Below are 19,802 nucleotides of genomic sequence, written 5' to 3'. Positions count from 1 at the left end.
GTCTCTTGTGCAAGGACACCTTTGGTGGGAGAGTGTTGTGGACAAGGCCCTGGACCACGCTGAAACACAGGCTCCCTCATGGCCCAAAGCTCACCGTGATTTACCGCATCATTTTCTTGATGGTGGACACTTAGGTTTTCTCCATTTTCCACTGTCAGAAAAGATGTTTGACTGGCATCCTTCTTGTACAGACATTCCTGTGATCTTGTATGAGTATTCCTTTAGTTAAGGCTTCTGGAAATTTAGTCCCTGGATGTGACATTTACATTCATCACAGGTTCCTTTCAAGTGACTCTAGGAATTCCTTCTCCAGTGGGGAATGAAAAGGTGTAGAATTACTTATGTAACCAATTCTCTATCACTGGATATGATTTCACTTCTGCTTTTCTTCCCACCCTTGTTAACAGTGCTGTGTAAATTCCTTGATGACTACATCTTTTTGAGCTGATTTCTTTTTTTCTAAACGAAACGATTCCTAGAAGTGGAGTTGAGTCATTGTGTACTCACGTTATTTAGAGTTTACATATTCATTGACTTGTCGTCCTCCAAAAAGTTCGCTCACAGTTTGTTCTCCCACAGATGGACACTAGGTAGAATACCTTTTACAAATATTTGCCAATATGATGAGCAAAAGTGCTTTTTCAATGTTTTAGTTTGCATTTGATGACCAGTGAGGTACTGAGAATTTTTCACTCATTAGCCATTTTACTTCTTAAAAATGAATGATCCCTTTTGTTCTTTGCACACAGTTAAGTGAGGGATCTTCTTGCTGCTTTGTGACAGCTCTTTGTATGTTATGAACATTAACTTCTTGTCTTCATCAACAAGTGTCACAGAGCTTTTTCTTGTCATTTCTTGCCTTTCATTTTGTTCAGTAGGTTTTTTATTTTCGTTGTGGCCCAAAATAATCTTAAGGTAGTAAATGACTTCCTTATGGGTTTTATCTTTGGCATTATTCTTAGAAATATTTTCTTATAATGGAATAAATCTCTTCTGTAGGTTTTTTAATCTCTAAGATGGAGATGATAATAGTATTTGTTATAGTGAGGGTAAGTTGAGTTAATATGAGCAAAGTGTCATATTTACACTTATTCTTAGTTTTAAATATTTACATCACTATCTGTAATTTTTCTTGTGGTCATTATGACAGGAATAGAATTTATTTTTCCGGGTGATTCTCTGATTTTCCCAGGACAATTATTGAATTCATATTTTTCTCTTTGATTTGAAATCCCACGTGTACACAATACTTATGTACACTAGAGTTTCTTTTTGAGATCATGGTTCTTTCTATCAATCTTCCTTTCTTATTCCAGCACCATATCTTACATATTGTAAAAATTTATTTAATATTTGACAGCATGATTTGTTTTTAATCCTTTTCTTGCATCCCAAATTTTCTTGGCCATTATTATCACTTTATTGTTCCGGAAGGATTCAAAAATATTTTGCTCAAGTTAAAATAAAATCAGATAAGAGTTTTCGTGGCATTTTTTAGGAAGTTTTGAATTAGATTTAGAAAAACATATATCTTTACAAAACTGCTTTCCTCCATGCAATATGTTGATGTCTCTACATTTACACCTCTTATTTTACCCTTCAGTACAGTCCTGTAGTTTTCTTCATTTACAACATGGGCATAATTTTTGAGTTTATTCCAGATTATTGTTTATGATTTGTTAATTTTCTAAGTGATAATTGTTTGCTATTGTATTTTCTGACTGCTTAAAACTGACACCTAGAAAGGCATAAATTCAGTTTGTAAATACTCACTTTGTAAATTGTCATTCAAAATTGGAAGTATTAAGTACTTATTCCAGAATCCTTTCTATTCTGTTTTTAAAAATTTGTCTCCAAGATTATCAAAAAGGTCATAGCTAAGTAGTATAGGCGGGGAGACAGATGGAGAGAGGTTGTGTGGCTCATGTACAAACTGTGAGCCATTTCATGGCTGCCTTTAGGCTGGAGAAGCCCCAGAAGAACCCAGGTTAGAGCAGGGGTGGCTTTGTATGCACTTGAAAGCCAGCTTTCCTGCCTTTATGGTGAAGCCTGGTGGGCGTGGCAGATAGATGATCAAGGTCCGCTGAAGGTCATTGGCTGCACAGAGCACTGTGTCTGTGAGAACTGGAGACCACTGTCATGGGAAATGCTTGGTGTCAGGAACACTGCAGGGAAGCTGGGGAGCCTGTGTGTTAAGGATTTTCCAGTCCTGGGAGTGGGAAGATCAGACTCTGCATTCAGATCTGAGTTTGAATTCATCCTCTCTTTTTTACTGGTCCTCAGGCTTTTGTCAAGTTATATATCCTCTTTGAACTCCTGTTTTCTTGTCTCTTAAAACAGAATTACAGCCTGCTGCTAGAGTGTTTGTTCAGGGTAAATGATTTGTGTCTTTAAGATGCCACGTACAGTAACAAGCTCAGTGAGAATTAGGCTGTCGCTTCTTCTGCAACTCAGTGCTCGACAAGACATCGGGGGAAAGCCAGTCCCTAATTTGTATGTGATGCAAGTAGGAAAAAAATTAATGTCATGCCTTTCCCTTGCATTATTCTTAGTTCTTTCTTCATTTACCTGTTTCCTCCTTTCCTTTCCCTTCCCTTCTTCCACCAAGGAGCCTGAGACTCTCTCAGAACAGTAGATTTAAATTACTTTAAAGGTTGGATCATCCCCTTGAAATGACAGTGACATAATAAAATATGTTCACATCCCAGACTTGACTGTACTTGATTTACACACACACACACACACACACACACAAACACACACACACACACACACACACACACACACACATCAGGCTACCTGTCACTTTCTGAGAGAGAAGGACCACTTTTTCTGAGTTTTCATTCACTGAGCATGAGAGCAAAGTCTGTTAAGCAGACTTTCTCCTGGCTTCATGCATGGTATTTTAGTGGATTTCTCTGTGGTCATAGAATCATTCTCCTATTAGAAGAGAGGAAGTGGAGATATAGAGATTCTGCTGAGATATCGATGTCATCATATTTGAGTTGAAATGACTTAAGACAGCATAGATTCATAAATTTTGATGGGTGAGAATCCATGATGGTGTAACTTGGACAAGAACCTGGGTCTTCTGTCAACGTGCCCACGCGGATGAAGAGGAAAATGTGTGCGGGATAGCAGGGAAACTTTTGCTTGAGTTCCAGAGTCTTGCTAGTTTTCATTGCTCAGCTGCCTTTAGTTTATGTCCATGTGGCCTCTCATGGGAAGGTCACTCTGTCCTGATAGATTGAGTTTCTTATCAGCAAAAAGCTCTGGACCCACTCACATTTCCCAGAGTTTATCTGCTTTCCTGCTGACACTTTATGTAAATGAGACCTAAGAAAACTACTGGATATAAACTCCTTATGTTTATCATTTGACCTCGAGTTCCATAGGAATGGGGTGCTGTCTCAGGCTGTCTAAGGCTAGATCTGAACAAAGATAGGGTGATAGGCTCTGCTGCTGGACCATCACAGTTGAATGGGATTTCCACCTTATTTTTTAGAGTCAGGCAGACGAGTTCAAATCTTGCCTTTACAAGTTAGTAGCTTTGTGACCTTGAGGAAGTAAGTTTACTTTTTTCTGTCCAATTTTCTTTATCTGTAAATAAGTTCAGTATTTATTTTAGGGTTTTTGTTTTAGAATTGAATGAGTTAATTCCCTCATTTATACCTAAAATACTGATCAAGTGGTTATATGCTGGTTCCTTGGTAGTTGATTACTAAGGGAATTGGCAATGAGAATGGGTGTGGGGGACCCCTGGTTCATAGAGCTTATATTCCAAGTTATGCTTATAAAAGACTGGATGTACAGTGCATTTTTAGTAAATGTCCATTCTTTTCCTAATCCCCATTGATTGTATACATATATTTATACTAATATATGAACTTTTTTGTTGCAATTTAAATCTCTTTGTAGTATTTAAAATACTTAGGTATAACAAAAATTCTTGAAATAAAATGATTTGATTTTTATTTTCCTTTCAATAAGCAAAACAAAAGAAAATAGAAAGAAAGAAAGTTTTGAAGGACTAGAAATAATTTAATTTCCATGGAATAAAGTCTCTATATTAAGTTTTTTGGTTTTGTTGTTAAACGGCATGTAAAATTAATAGGTTGTGACTTCAGTGTTTATAGCTAGGTGAGTTTCTTGTTATTGTTGTCTTTGATGAATTATTTGCACTAGATCATAAATGATGTGCATGCTATATATTGGAAATGAGGAAACAGTGGAGACATACTACCTCCAATGTATATTGTTACTGAGTCCAAAGTCATTCTGCTTGCCACATGACAGGCCAATAGTTTGGGAGATGATGTGTTGGGGTAAGGAATAAGTGACTTTATTTGAAAAGCTGGCAGACCCAGAAGATGTCAGAATGATGTCCGGGAGAACACTCTTCCCCAAGTCAGAATTCAGGCTCCTTTTATACTGAAAAGGGGAGGGGGTGTGGGTGGTTGTTGCAAACTTTTTGCTGTATGAATTGTTTGTCCTTGGAATCCTTTATTCTTGCAGCTGTCCATATGGGTCAAATCATGGTGCCCCTATAAAACCTCCAACAAAACAAAGGTTATTCTCTATTTTGCAACATGAAACTCTCTACATAATTGCAGAAGAACTAACATCCTTAAAGATCAGAGCCCAGAGAATAGGCTCTTCTGTACATTTGAAGCTAAAGGCAACTTTCTTTCACAAAAGGTGCAGAGCTAGCAAGTCTGAGCCTAGAAAACAGGGCACAGGTTTAAAGCCAAAGGAACAGATGTAACAGTGAGTCAGATCTCTTCTTTCGTATTAAAATTTCTTTTTCCATCTCATAAATAATTTTAGTAAGAATCATAAGCAATATTGTATTTTTGCTTCTTAATTACCGATAAGTGGGCAGACTATATTTTTGCGAGCAGGGATGCTGTGCGGGCCTTGGGGTCTCAGCAAACTCCTGTTGAGGGTGGTTGACCCTGCAACATGTCTAATGCCCCCAGGAGTGTTGGTGAGGGTCACCCCAGCCTGGGGCTCTATTTAGGAACCAGCCTATGGTCATTTACCTCTGGAGACTTCTTTTTGGGCTGCAGGAAATTTTTTCAAATACTGTGATTGAAAAAATCACTACAGCTGGGGATAATTAGGGAATAAAGGAAGAGGAAAAGGGCTTGGAGTAGAGAAGAAGAGAAATGCAGAAGATCAGGGAGCCTAGGGGCTTGGCAGCGGGGCCTAGGGGGAGAGGGGAGCAGAGTTGGGGAGGGACCCGGCTTCGGAAACAGCTCCTGCACCTGTCCCCGTGACCAAGCCACATAGCTTTTAATTGGCCTGGGCCACTCTCCTGGCTGGTTGTCACCCTGGGCAGAACCTTGAGAAATGAATTTGAGGGGTGGGCAGAACTCACCTAGGGGTCACAGAGGACTTTGGTCAAGTCCACAGTGCCTTTTCTGTTCATGTGTCTTCACTTGCCGTTTATCTCAGGATCTGAGGAGCAGGAGCAAGGAACTCAGGGAGAGATCCAGGAAGACTTCCGACTGTGTTAAGAGAGGACAGACACAGTGACACGGGGAGCGAGGACTATCGCAGCAAGGTAAAATGACTTCACAACTATTGCCCAGAGCTGCAGGTGTGAGAGAGCCTAAGCCTGTCTCAGAGTGCAGGGGACAAGCGGAAAGGAATGGTAACATTTCCACTGACAATTGAAATTTTGTTAAATAGCCTGCTACTGTTGGTTGTATCACTTGAATGGATGCAGGTGTATTTCTGTGGGCATTTATAGGTCCACTCAACCTCACCAGCCCTTCTTGCCCCCAATCAGGGGTGGGTTTTCTCAAGCACAGTGCCCCTCCTGCTTGGGTGGGCCATGCTGCTGGTCCTCGCCTGGGGCCGGATAGCTACAGGACAATGAGTCCCCGAGGCACGGCCTGGGAGACATGGCAGGAACACCTCTGCTCTTGACTGGGGGCCTCCTTTTCCCCCTGCAGTGTAAGAATGCCGGTGACTCAGATAGAAGCATGCATCCAAGCCGTCATTCCGTGTCATCACCATCTAGAAGCGGAGCCTGAATCTTCTGAATTTCTCCAGAATGTGGTTTACAATCACTTTCGAGAAGTGAGTGTGTGTTCTCTTACAAGTGGAGGAATTACTGCCGTTTTCCTGGAACTTACTCACCACTAGTCCATCTGATGTTTCTGTGCTAGGATTCAGTATGTCCTGCTAAAATTTCTGGAGTCAGATCATGAAACCCTGATGAACAGGATTATTTTATTTCTTTATATGATAGTCTTTTACTTTCAAAATTCAGAATTTTTGGTTCTTTCAGGATTTTAGGGGGGTTTGGAGAAACAACTTTGCTCTTACCTTCCTTGGGACCTGTTGCTTTATGCCTCTAACCCGTCTTCTGTCACTTTTTAGGCGGTTCCATTTGTGACCCTGTCCAGGTTGTTCATATTATAAAACATAAAGTCTGTGAAAGTACAATTCCTCTTATTCCGAAGGTATTCCACAGACACTACTTAAATCTGGGTGTGGTTTTAAGAAGGCAGAACTATTAGAACATGTACTTGCAGGTTGCTAGTGCAAAATCCCCAAATCAAAACTCTCGCTAAATATCTAAAATCTTCCTAATCTAACTTGGATTTGTATGGATAAATGAAGCAATTTGCTAAGAACTCAAGACCAGGGTTAGAATATAGGCTGGTGTAGCTCAGCAGGTCCTCCCGAGGTGGCGATGTGCCAGAGGGTGGGGATGAGAGGAAAGAGCAGGGCCGGGGGGGGGAGAGGGGGGAACCGAGGGGAGAGGGCGGGTCCTGCCCTCCCTGAGCTGATAGTTTCATGGCAAAGAACTTCACCAGGTGAGGAACTTGGAGTTTCTTCTAAGAACAGTGGGTTTGAAAAGAGTCTTAAAAGCATGGGAGTGACACAATCCCTTTTGTCTCAAGTAGGGAAGAGTGGCTGGGGGGGCCACTGGGAGACTCATGAGTCCAAGTGGGCAGTATTGGTGGCTTCCACCTGAGCGGTGGGACGGTCAGTGGGAAAAAGCGAACAGATGGATGAAATGTTAGATGGTAAAATGAAAAGATGAATGATGTCTGTGAGGGTAGGATGGAGTAAGGCCTGGGTTTCTGGGTGGATTAATGAGGTAAATGAGGGTCCTGCTGTGCTCTGAGGAGGGAAAGCTGCAGAGGGAGTCCTGGGGGAAAACTGATGATTTCAGCTGTGGGTAAAATGAAAGGCTGTTAGATGTGTGGTCTGGGAGCTCAGGTGAGAGCCAGTAGTGAGTAGGGGGGAGGGGAGAGAGACCTTCAAATCATTTTGTCTTGTGAATTTACAAAAAAGTGTGAGTAATACACTTAAGCCTCTATATTCTGGATTTAAAACCCATTAACATTTTGCTATATTGACTGCAGAGGTTCTTAATTTTTTTAATAGAAATAAAAGAAATAGAAACAAAATAGTGGAGTTAATGAACATCTTACAGTGGATCTGTGTCCTTGTATGTATTTTGATACCTCATCTGTTTATAACTAAAATCTATTAAAAGTTAACTAGTTTAGCATAAGTGTTAAACAGAGGGACGAGACACACACTGTTGGGGGTTGAAGTTGATCTCCTTGGGCAAATTATGTAGCCTCTCTGTGCCTTAGCTCCATCTTCTGTGATTGCCCACCGGGCCCTCGTCACAGCTGATTTCCTAGATTAGACGTTGGGAGAGAGGCTGCTGTAGGGAGTGTGAAGTGGCAACTGCCAGGGACACTGAAGAGAAAGACAAAAACAGATTAAAGCCGATAAACTGAGTACAACAAATACCCTCAAAAGAGAAGGAATCCCACAGTCTATTGAGCCACTTAGAGTAAGGGAAACAAAGCCACGTGGACCCAAACTTCTTGAGCATGTGAGTATTGTGGGTGGAAATATGTCATCAGAAAAGGGTTGAGAAAAGGCCTTTTGGTTTCCCTTGATGTTTCCGGTAAGGATGGACAGCAGAAGGGAAAACACCCCGCTTCAAAGTGAAAGCTGCTGTTTTGTGTGAAACTGATCAAAGGTTGGAAACCAGTCATCAGCGGTGCTGGCAGGTGAACAGCCTTCTGGATTGGGTGGGGCATCTACCGTGACTTCCTGGTGACCTGCTGGGTAGGGTCTGGGAGATGGGCAGTAGGTCTGCTGGGTGACCCGGGCATAACCCCGGGCTCTGAAGCTGCTGATCTGACTAGCAGAACTGGGCACAAGCAGTCTTAATGGGGCAGCTCTGGATGTGGCCTGGGACAACTGCCATGCTGTGGGGGAGAAGAGGGCTCCCCTGAGGGGGTGTCCCTGCGGAGAGTGGAAAAATCCACATGCAGGGACGGAAGAGCCTCTGAGCAGGGGGCCGGATGCACAGGCATGACTGGCCTGAGCACGGAGGGTTCGGGGAGCCGGAAGTCATACAGTGGCCGGAGCAGCCTTGTTCCTGAGAAACTGGAGGGAAAACATGTTGAAAAGGCAGGCTGCGGACAGACCCTGTGGTGGGTCATGAGTGACAGGAAAAGACTGGTCAGGCAGGCACGAGAAAACCCTGTGGGCGTCCCAGCTGGGGCGTCACGCCGGAGGGAGGAGCAGAGTTATAGACTTTGCCACTTATTAGCTGTGTGACTTTGAGCAATATCACCCCACCTCTCTCTATATATATGTTCATCTGTAAAGTGACACAGTGGAAGCTCGTGTCATCAGAAGGCTTAGTTTAGCTCTGATCCTCTGTGTCCAGTCCTGTCAGTGCTGCCCTGCAAGCTTCTGCAGCAGCTGTTCTTACCCTGAGATGGGAGGGCGTAGAGGGACATTGTAGCTCCCGAGGGCAGGAAGGGGTTGCTTTAAAAACAGACATGTAGCCGCCTGCAGCTGCAGACCCGCAGGCAGTTTGGTTGACGGTCGTCGTGGAGAGGACTTTGGAGGCCTTAGCATCATCTTAAGACTTGCTTTCCCTTGGGGACCGGAATTGCCTTTGCAGATTAATGTTGAAGATTTGGGCTTCTGCCAAAGCTGTTTTCAGAGATGGGTTTATACGTAACATATCGTATAAAATAAAATGCTTTTACTTAATGTGTGGGTCTTTGCAGCTGTTGGGAACAGCTCTGTTGGCCTGGTCTCCACGGACGACACTAGGGGTCAGCAGAGCGTGCGGGAGGGCAGGCAGCCCGTAGTGCTGCTGCGGGGTGTTCTCCCCAGTAGGGCACTCTGCTGAGTTGACTCTTCTCTGGGTTTGGTTGCCAGATGAGCAGACAGCAATGTAATGAGTTATGGTGGGATTGTATAATGACAGGAAGAAAGAGGGACCCATATTTTTCTGGACTAGGACACGCATTTTGTTCTTGATCCAGTGTGTTTCACTGCGGATTTGATGAGTTATGTCTGTTCTGGATCTGATTTGGGCTAATCTGTTTATTTGGAAAGGAACCGAGATGGAATTATTGCAGGCACCTTGTTCTTTAATAAGTCCTGTGCAAACATAAACACGGATGAAGCGTACGTTTGAATTTAGTGGCGTGGGAAAGGGTTTCTGCACATTTCAGGGAAAGTTAAGGCAGAATTCCTCTTCTTTGTGGGCAGGGAATTGGGTCCACCTGTTTTTTCTGTAACGGTTTCTGAGAGCAGTTTATGGTAATTAACCAGAATTGACAAATGGTGGCACACATTGCATTTAAGAGCTGGCCTGTGCAAACTTGTATATTGGACAGGTGGATTTCACAGATAGATGGGAGAGAGAAGAAGCACAGGCATGGGCACCCCAGCTTCAGGTTTAAATCGCCATTTCCGCACCACAGGAACTTGGACTAGAATGTAACCTCACTTAGCCTGTTGGTGAATCAGTAAAAGGGCATGATAATATTCACTTCTTCCTGGGTTTGTTGTAAGTTGTGTCGACTGAAATAAATGTGCAGCCTAAAAGTTAAGAGTTAAGTTTTATTTGGCGGGAGGACTAGAGCTGGGATGACAGCCTCTCAGATTGCTCTGAGGGATTGCTCCAAAGTTTTAGGGAAGGAGCAAGGATATATAGGAGCTTTACAACAAAGACCAGGTAGTTGGAACAATAAAAGATTGCTTGTTATCTAAAGAAAACCAGATATCTCAAGTTTAAGAATTTAGTACTTTTCTGTGTATGGCAGGAAGCAAACATTTGGGCTCACTGAATTCATTCCTTTGACAAGCACCTAGCTATCTAGGGCCAGTATCCTCTCCTTTCTTATTCTGAGTCCCCTCAGAAGGCACCATTGTGAGTGGCTGCAGAGGCGGGGCTGAAGGCCTGTCCTCGCTGGGGGGTGGCAGCAGCTGCTGATGACTTGGTTTCAGCATTCTTTGTTTACTGACATGGTTGCAGTATTTTCCTTCGCATTGTAGTACTTTCATTCACAGTGCTCCCCCTTGGTCCTAAATTCGACCAATATTTTGAGACATTCCATGACCAATTTTGTCCCATGGTGCTAGGATGGCCCATTCGTAGTTCAGGTGAAGAATCTTCTGAGCTGCCATTCAAGGTGTTAGGTGTTTTATCAGGCCCTGTTGATACTAAAAGTTCTCTGGATCGCCTGTCTTACTAGTCTATTATAATCCAGGAAATGTAAACCCTTCATTGCTCTTTCCCATATCTAGAATCACACTATTAAAAATTTTTTATGCCGGGTTATAAATTTTATCTATTTCTTCAAGATGTTTAGCCATCATCAATCTTGTTGTAGGCCTATTTACACATTGGGAAATGTAAGATAACAATTTTATAAAATAGGATATAAGTAATACAGCTAGTAACGTTAATAAAGTCACGAGTAAGAATTTAACAGTCGATAAGTTATATTTCTGGGTTAAAATTTTGCTTGTGTTTCTGATTGAGTTTGGGTGATCTTATGAGAAAGTTCATATTTATGGTCAGGCTCAGAGTAGTTACTATTTGGCCAGGTGAAGTCTCACACCTTGTAAGATCAAAAGTGGCCTAAACAAAACTATAATTTCTTTTAAGAATAACGTTTCTGAGGGCTATCTAGTTAGAGCCTTGGAGTAGGGAAACCCACCAAGGCAACACAGAAGTACTAGACATAGGTAATTTACCATAAACTTAACAATTGGAGTGGTTCATAATCAAAGGTAGGAGAAATTATCAATGTAATTAGTATACAGGCCTGGTCCGGTGTCTTGGGTCAGCTATCTACCTAAGATGTCGTCTTCTTCTCATCCTGCCCTGTTAGCTTTTTCTCCATTTGGGCATTGTTTTAAGGTGAGCAGTGCTCTATAGGCCAGTGCATTGCAGGGGCTGTTTCTCATTGGAAATGAGTCCGAAAGTCCGTTTCCTTCAGCTTTCCTGTGTATGCTCTAGTTAATAGTACCTGATAAAGGGTCCTTCCATTCAGGTTGGAGACAGTTCTTTAAGTCATGCCTGTTCAGTATGTATAATCCCCTGGCTGCAGGTCATGGGACATTGGAACTTTACCCAAGGATAGATGACTGAGCTTCAGAAACAAACCTCGAGTATCCTTTTAATAATTCCATTAAACTCTACAGCAATGTGACATAACAGCAAGGAATGATCTGGGAAGTGTCTTAGTAAATATAGACCTCAATTAACAAAACTAGAATTTAGTATCCACTAAAATATAATCTTTTTCTCTCTAAAGTTACCCTCATTTTTCTCAAATATAGCCAAATCAAGATTAATTTTTTTGCAAGTTAAGTCTGATTATTTGATCATATAGGCTTTTTTAAATTGGCTGTGTTGGAAGTTTTAATAAGGAGTCTCAGGGTAGAAAGTTAATAAGGTTTTCTAAGGTCAGGAAAGCCATGTCAAGGGCTTGTCATAGATTTCTGCCTTACAGATTTAGGTAAATTCTTTTCTCTTTAACATCCTTAAAATACCTTGAGATTCATTTATCTGTTAGGAGATGATCTTCCTAATTTATCTGATGGAGCCACTGGGGACCTAAGAGTTTTTAGTCTCTTGAGGGATCAGATGGAGAGAAAAGGTAACTCTTCCAAGTCTGCTTACATAGGTATAATTTATCAAATTGCCGTGAATCACAGCTAGCTTAAGGAGAAGAGTTTCTTTATGTCTGGGAAACAGGTTAAAGCCAGTAGTATTTCAAACAAAATCGAAAATTATAAGCATATTCATCAGTTTACTCAGTCCCATGTAACTAATTCTTTTAATCAGAGTTTTCATTAGAACTTTAAAATTTCTTACCCAGTTTAGTTCAGTGCTCTAGTTTGAAATTTATTAGAAACCAGTAAATCTCCTTGAAGAGAAAGCATTTTGCAAAATCATCAGAAGAAAACAATTACCTGTCTATTAATGACAAAAGATTTAACAGCATGGTTAAACACAGTTACACTATAATCGATAAAGAAACCTGGTCACAATAACCAGAATTATGACTGGTAACATTTCAGATATACCAGAATTTTAGAGAGTCCATATAATTTCTAGAATATCTATATTAATAATACTTTCTCATACAATATAAACTAGGAAGGTTTACCATTCATTTGAGAATACTTCTCATGTTACTTAACATGCCAAATGAAAATTACTATTTTAAAATCTCTCTTTGGGATGTTTCAGGGGCCCTCAGTAGCATCCCAAAATTAACTGGAGATTAAAAGAACTTTAATTAGAAATTGATATTTGGGGAACTTGTTAAAAGATTTCAAAACACTTCATCAGATAAACGTATAGATCACTGTAAAGTACTTATTCATTAACAAGAAAATATTTCAAAGGTAAAGGCAGAACAGATCAGTTAAGTGGTATAAGAAGCTTTACAATCTTTTACTGAAGGTGGTTTAACATTTTAAGAAAATTTTTCCTCTTAATATAGAGAAAACCAAATCTAGTCTTGTACCAGCTTACTTCTAAGATTCAGTTACTTTGCCCAAATTGATTCTAAACTTAGCCAATTCCGACTACGTACAAAAGTCTTTCCTCAGGGTTCCTCTTCCACAAGACTTCCACAGCTTTCTATTCTCGTATTAGTGTGTCCCTTATTTTCCTTTCCATTCAGAATTAACCGGCTTCAGGACAAAGTCACTATTTTCATTAACGAAATATAAATCCATTCCTTATATATTCCTTTACACATTCATTTTACTTTCCTAGGATACTGAGATCTTTCCCTTAATAATAGAGACTATTTCAGGGTGGCACCAACTATTTATTAATATTTCTAAACACCTTTAGTTTCTCTGTAAGAAGTTAAATGTTAAGAAATTCATATTTCAATCTTATTTTATCTCAAAATGGCATAGTTATTTAATCAACTCCTCTCATTTAACTTTATTTAGCACAACTCTAGAATTAAAAGATACCAAATATTTAGAGATTAACTTAAGCATACATTTTAAAAATATATTTTAAAGAATTTACCCAAAGCTCTCCTCATTTGCATTTAATTTACTTAAAGTTTTATCACACCACATTACTATTATTTTTTTTGACAAATCTGCAACACATATAACATGATCTTATTTGACTTTCATTAAACCTATGTACAGTAAGTGTATTGTACTTAATATTGATGACTTTAAAGGTGTCTATATTAATTAGGACATACTTAAACTAAACTTAATACCAAGTGTTATCTTAATATTGAATATTTTCCAGTTCACCTGACGATGAAGGTCAATTTGGTCAGTTTTTATTTTAAAAATACTTAATTTGTAAGCTCTTAATTTTTACGTCAATTAAGCAGAACTCTTTGACATTGAATTTGTTTTTTGGTTTTTTTTTAGCCGTAGATATACCTCATATGTGTAATGTGTACACAGGCTTATAAAAATACAAAAGCTAAAGATTTCATAGATTCACTTTAATACTTACCTATGAGGTAGGTATAATAATAGTTGGAGTAAGCTGAATTTGCTTGTTCAAATCACTAAGGCTTACTATTTTTGAAAAAGGCATTTAAGATTTCTTGACAAAGTCTGAAGGACCCGTCAGAGTTCTGAGTTCTAAAATGCCAAAAATTTCTTTGGCCTTAAGTTTTATCTCGTTGAGCTAATTAGGCTCAGCCCTAGGTCACTGTTTGCTGTATTTACATTTCTGATCTGGAAGACAAAGACAGACACTTCCAGTTCCCCCAGAGAACTGCTCTGTCACCCAGGCCCAATTGTATCTCCATAATTTGCTTTTTTGTATCAGTGACAAGAACTGTAAACAAAGAATTCCATGTTTTAAAACTTTAAGGTTTACGTTATCAACTCTTCCAAAGCTTGAGTTATAAGAAAGGTCTCTTTTCCTTGAGTTATAAGTTGAACCCAGGGTAAACCTCTTATTATATTTTTTTATTAGCCACTGAATATTAGTTTTTAGTTTTACATTATATTTGCGGCTCATGTAACTGTATTCGTTTCCATTAGTTTATTCAGTTACTATTTTCTGAGAGACAGATATGTGCCCAGCCTTATAATACCAAGAAGGGAAGCGTTTACCCATTGAAACTTCTGTATCCCACAATGTAATTAAGCAAAAGTTTTATATAAAGCCCATTTAAATATACCAATTTTACAAACTTTTATCTCAATTTTATTAACTCATATCTTTAATTTTAGTATTTATTAGGTTTAATCAATAATTTTAATTTCTAGAAGGAGTGCCAGAAGCCTTTTTCTTATTCTTTTCTTTTTTTTTTTTCTTGTGTGTGTTTAATGTATCTAATTTTATAGAAAAGTCTCTGGGATCGCCATGTTTAAATAAAGCGGGCTTGTTTGAACTTTAATGTTGAGGGGGCAGTTGTGGAACTCTTTGGTCTTTTTTTTTTTTTTTGTATTTTAACTTTACGTAGTGTAGCATCAAAACCTTGTATTTAAATCCAAAATTGTCCATTTTATTTATCTCATTCAAAATAACCATTTAAAAGTATTTGCACATTTGGGATAAACCCATTATCTTTTTTTTTTTTCATTAAGAAAAAATCTTTCGACATTTTTACATTCCTTTTTCCAGTTACTCAACCTAATTAACATTAATTATTCTAAGTTTTTATTAGCATCTCTAAAACCATTGATGGGAAAGTAAAAACACAAATGTAGCTTTTCAAACCAGTTTTTTTTAACTAAGTTCTTAGGTTAACCATTAGATATGTTTTTCTACCTTTAAACTTGATTTAAATAGGTACCGATAAAACAGCTGTTTATAATGAGAGCTCTTTCAAATTTCACCAATTTAAGTTTTTCCAAATTAAAGGATCCATCATATGGCCATCATAATATATATATAGTGATTTTAAAAGAATAAGATGAAGAGGCTTTTCCACATGAGAGTGGGGGTGTTGCCTAAATAAAATTCAAAAGTTTACTCTCCAAAAGGTAAAGGCATTTGTGGTCCAGCCTGATGCAACAAAGCTTAAGATGGCAAAATATCTGAAAATTGGTACTATAAAAGGATTGTTGAGAATCCCAATTTATTTGCGTTGCCACCTTATGTACACAATACTTGTACCTTTTGCATGGCAGAGTCCAAGTTTTACTTTAAAAAAAGGAAACACATATATACTTACATACACAAACATAAAATACCCAGAGAAAGATAAAACATTTACATTTCAAGGACATAGGAAGAGAAATACAAGTTCCTCGTAAAGGGGTTTTTGTTTTTATAAGTTCAGAATTCCAAAAAATGTTTTTATCAGGCCTGGTTAGTTACTTTCATAGTGAGAGTTTTTTTTTCTTTTTTTTTTTTTTGTTGTTGTTGTTGGTTTTTTTTTTTTTTAATACCCAATTAATGTTGGAAGTTTTGTACGTATATAAACCTGGCTGTGCTATTAGTTGGAGACTGGCAATCTGTCATTTCTTTTTCTTTTCTTTTCTTTCCTTTTTTTTTTTTTTTGAAAGTTCTATTACCCATTCTAAGTTCGGGTTGTCAGAATAAAATTGCTAGTAAGTTTTCCCGCAGGGACAACTCTATAGCATGAAGTCTTTGCCTCTACCATTCATGCAAGTTTCTCAGTCACCCGAGAAATCAGTTACAGGCTTGGGAGAGGGTCCCATTTTTGGAGTTGAAAGGTTCCTCCTTATAGTTTTACTTTTATTCCGAAAAATTCAATGGAGGTAACCAAATTGAGGAAACCATTAGACCAGCCTCTTATGTAACCACTCAGTCCTGAACCCAGTGTCTTCCAACTTGGACCCACTCGGAACGTCTCCATTGGGTGAGTGTTTTCCTGGTATCTTTCCACCAGCCCCACCTCGGACGTCTCCTCAAGGTGGGTATTTCCCGTTATCTTTCAACCAGGCCCCACTCAGTATGTCTCCACTGGGTGGGTAACTCACCCCCATATCTTTCAACTGGAGGCCCAGGTACCTGGATACACCGCCAAATAAAACTCAGGATCATCAACCAATATGGGAGATCCGAGAACTAGGAGAGACTCAACCAAATTCATCTGGACTCCCCAAGGAGGCGGGTGCGCACAAAGGACCACTGCTGGTAACAAGGCTCCGGTTACTCGGAGAGTTCAGGTGGAGAGAAGTCTGCTCTGGGTCCCTTCATGGTGTCCAAAACTGTTGACAGAAATATATGTGCAGCCTAAAATTTAAGAGTTATGTTTTATTTGGCGGGAGGACTCGAGCCGGGATGACAAGCTCTCAGATCGCTCTGATGGGCTGCTCGGAAGAGGTTGTGGAGGAGCTAGGATATATAGGAGCTTTACAACAAAGACCAGGTAGTTGGAACAATAAAAGATTGCTTGTTATCTAAAGAAAGCCAGGTATCTCAAGTTAAAGAATTTAATGCTTATCTATGTATGGGAGGAAGCAATCATTTGGACTCAATGAATTCATTCTTTGGACAAGCACCTAGCTACCTAGGGCAAGTATCCTGTCTTTTCTTATTGTGAGTCCGCTCAGAGGGCACCATTGTGAGTGGCTGTAGAGTCTGGGCTGCAGGCCTGTCCTAGCTGGGGGATGGCGGCAGCCTCTGATGACTTGGTTTCAGCATTCTTTGTTTACTGACATGGTTGCAGTATTTTCATTCACATTGTATTATTTTCATTCACAGACTGAATATGGATATTCTGGAAACTTGGAAAGCAACCGAGATGGAATTACTGCAGGTAACTTACACTTTAATATGCCGTGTGCAAACATAAACACGGATGAAGCATACATTTGAATTTAGTGGTGTAGGGAAGGGGTTCTGCACATTACAGGAGAAGGCAAGGCAGAATTCCTCTTCTTTGTGGGCAGGGATGTGGGTCCACCTGTCTTTTCTGTAGCGGTTTCTGAAAGCAGTTTATGGTAATTAACCCACATTGACAAACACTGGCACACATTGCATTTAAGAGCTGGCCTGTGCAAACTTGTGTATTGGACAGGTGGATTGGAGAGAGACATAGCCCAGGCCTGGGCTCAGATTCACGTTTAAATCGCCATTTCCTCACCAAAGGGCCTTGGACTAGAATGTAACTTCCCTTAACCTGTTGGTGAATCTGTGAAATGGGCATGATAATATTCATTTCTTCCTGGGTCTGTTGTAAGTTGTTAACAGTACTATAACACACATGAAGCACTTAACACACTGGCACTTAGCAGTGTTCACTATGTCCGCCCGCACCGCTTGGCGTGTGTCACAGCCATAAAGGCAGCAAGTGTCTGTTGAGGATGCACTGGTAGCCCCTTGAATAGGTTGTGAATTTGGTGATTTCCTTTAATCCTTGTAACTCTATGTGCCATGGGCAGTTATTTTCATGGGCAGATGAGGAATCTCAGGGTAAAGAAGACTGTGTAATTTGCTCAAAGTCAGACCATAATTTTGGGTGCAGGGGCCTCGGTTCAGCATGGGTCCCTGGTGTTTCTGCCCTCTCCGTTCAGCACCAGAGCCAGAAGTAGGGTCGCCTGTCTCCCAGCCCAGAATATCCAGCAGGCAGCAAGACACACCTGGACCTGTGCTGCTTAAGCAAAAGCTCCAAAGGGGAGGCAGGTACTAAAGGGATAAACATAAAAACAGACGACTGCAAACTGTGATCAGCTCTGAGAAGGAAAGGAACACGTCTCGCCGCGCAGAGCTGGGAGCTTTCCCTTCGGGGCTGTTCTGGGGGCGTTCATCTCAGCTAAACAAGCTCTGCTGCTGCACTAAGACAGGAAGGCAGGGCACGTGTGACCAGGTAGACTGGGCCTCGTTGATCATACACATTCCCCATTAAGCGGCAGCTGTCATGGGCACTTACATAGTAAACAGATGTCGGCCATAATCATCACGCACTTTGCTCGGTAGTTTTATTGGTCTCACCTTTGAGATGACGTAATAGAACCTGGGAAGATTGTTGCATGCCAGTCATTACCATGGAAATACCCCCACTTGTCTTTCAACCTAGACTGGTGTGGCTGTCATGTCCCAGCCCTGTGAATGGCATCGTGTAGCTTCTTCCAAGAGGCCCAAATGACTGACATTGATTTTCTTAATTCGTAGGAAATGGTATGTGACAATAAGGGAAAAAGGTAGTAAGAAATTGTTTGGAAAACTAGAACAAAATACAATACTTCCTCAGATGAGAAAGCGTACCCAGTGTCACTCATCCCACTCACTGCCTGGCACCTCCTCCCTGCCGACTATATGTTCAGAAGCCACTCTGAGCCTTTGAAGGGCATTTTGGCTCATGACACTGTTGACTAGGACCTGTGACATCTCTGTCCCTGGTTAGCTCTCCCTTCAAAGCCATTTAAATTTTATGCAGGCCCCTCCACTCAGATGTAAGAATAGCCTCTTTAAAATTCTTGATGCAGCTCCTTAATGAAGATCTTGTGAAGGAAACCTAGCCAAAACCTGGGATGTATGCACATAGTGACTGTAACCTCAGCATTTCTTGAAGTTCAGAATCAGAGGGGTGGGAAACACAGGAAAAGCTTTTTAAGGTAGAAAGGGGAAAGCGAAAGGACGCAGGCTGTGTGAGACTGAAACATCTCAGTCCCAGCCAGCAAAGCACCAGCTTCCAGGATGTTGTGTTGGGAGTGCAGATTTCTCACAAAAAAGAAGTGGTGGGATGGGAGGTAGGACAGTTAGGTTCTTTACTGGGGAAGGAAAAAGTGGGCTGAAAATTTCCTGGTTGAACAAGAGGACTGTGACATGATGTGCTTGTATTTTGGAGTGAAGGGTTTTGTGCGGACAGGCCTAGGGAGAACGCTGTTTGGTTGGGGAGTCAGCACAACAGAGAAACACAGCGAACCGGGGCGACCCCAGGGCCCCTGCTGGGGAGGGGCTGCCCTCCATTTTGAGCCCTGGAGGCTGTTTCTGACCCTTAGATGGGGCCTCAGTGCTCCCTTCAAAACCCAGTCTGTTGATACAAGAAAACAGATGTGGGGCATGAGAAGGGCTGTGTCCCAGGCTTTGTTTGAGCCCCTGGGATGTGCCCCACCAGATGTGGGTCCTTGGCTTCGTGCAGGAAAGAATTCAAGAGCAAGCCACTGTTGAGTAAAGGTAGATTTATTCAAAGAGACACATTGAAAGGCAAGAGAAAGGCCACGAGTTGTGGGGGTTGGATGCTCAGATTAAAAGTAGATGCACACCCCTCAGACCGAGTGTGGGCCTTCTCCGAAGAGGGAGAGAGAGGGGTGACCTCTAGGCGGCATTGTGGTGCTGGTTTTCAAGGGCTTGGTGGTTTCATATTCTAATAAGTAGAAGGACAAGCCTAAGGGCAAGGGGCTGGGATTCCCAGGGAGTTGGCCATTTCCCACCCTTTGACCTTTTGTGGCTAGCCTTGTGACTGCCATGGTGCCTGGGGGCGGGTTATTCACCATGTTACTAGTACAATGGATGTATAATGAATCTCAAGCTCTGCTAGAAGTTAAATCCCTGCATCCTGAGCCTCAAGGCCTAT

General features: G+C 40.9%; 1 protein-coding gene across 4 annotated transcripts in view; it reads left to right on the top strand.

Moving 5' to 3' along the window:
- LOC141574110 (trafficking protein particle complex subunit 9-like) overlaps window positions 1-19,802 on the top strand; it is a 67,979-nt gene that overhangs the window by 33,943 nt on the left and 14,234 nt on the right. For all 4 annotated transcript variants that reach the window (XR_012500810.1, XR_012500809.1, XR_012500808.1 and 1 more), the window contains 3 exons: window positions 5,458-5,566; window positions 5,961-6,087; window positions 16,988-17,042. The gene's annotated coding sequence lies outside the window, so the exon portion shown is untranslated. The remainder of the gene's footprint in view (window positions 1-5,457; window positions 5,567-5,960; window positions 6,088-16,987; window positions 17,043-19,802) is intronic.

Source organism: Camelus bactrianus, chromosome 19, assembly GCF_048773025.1.
Source record: "Camelus bactrianus isolate YW-2024 breed Bactrian camel chromosome 19, ASM4877302v1, whole genome shotgun sequence".
NCBI classification, from domain to species: Eukaryota; Metazoa; Chordata; class Mammalia; order Artiodactyla; family Camelidae; genus Camelus; species Camelus bactrianus.
The sequence above is the reverse complement of the archived record's forward strand: the minus strand, read 5'-3'. Positions and strand labels throughout refer to the sequence as shown.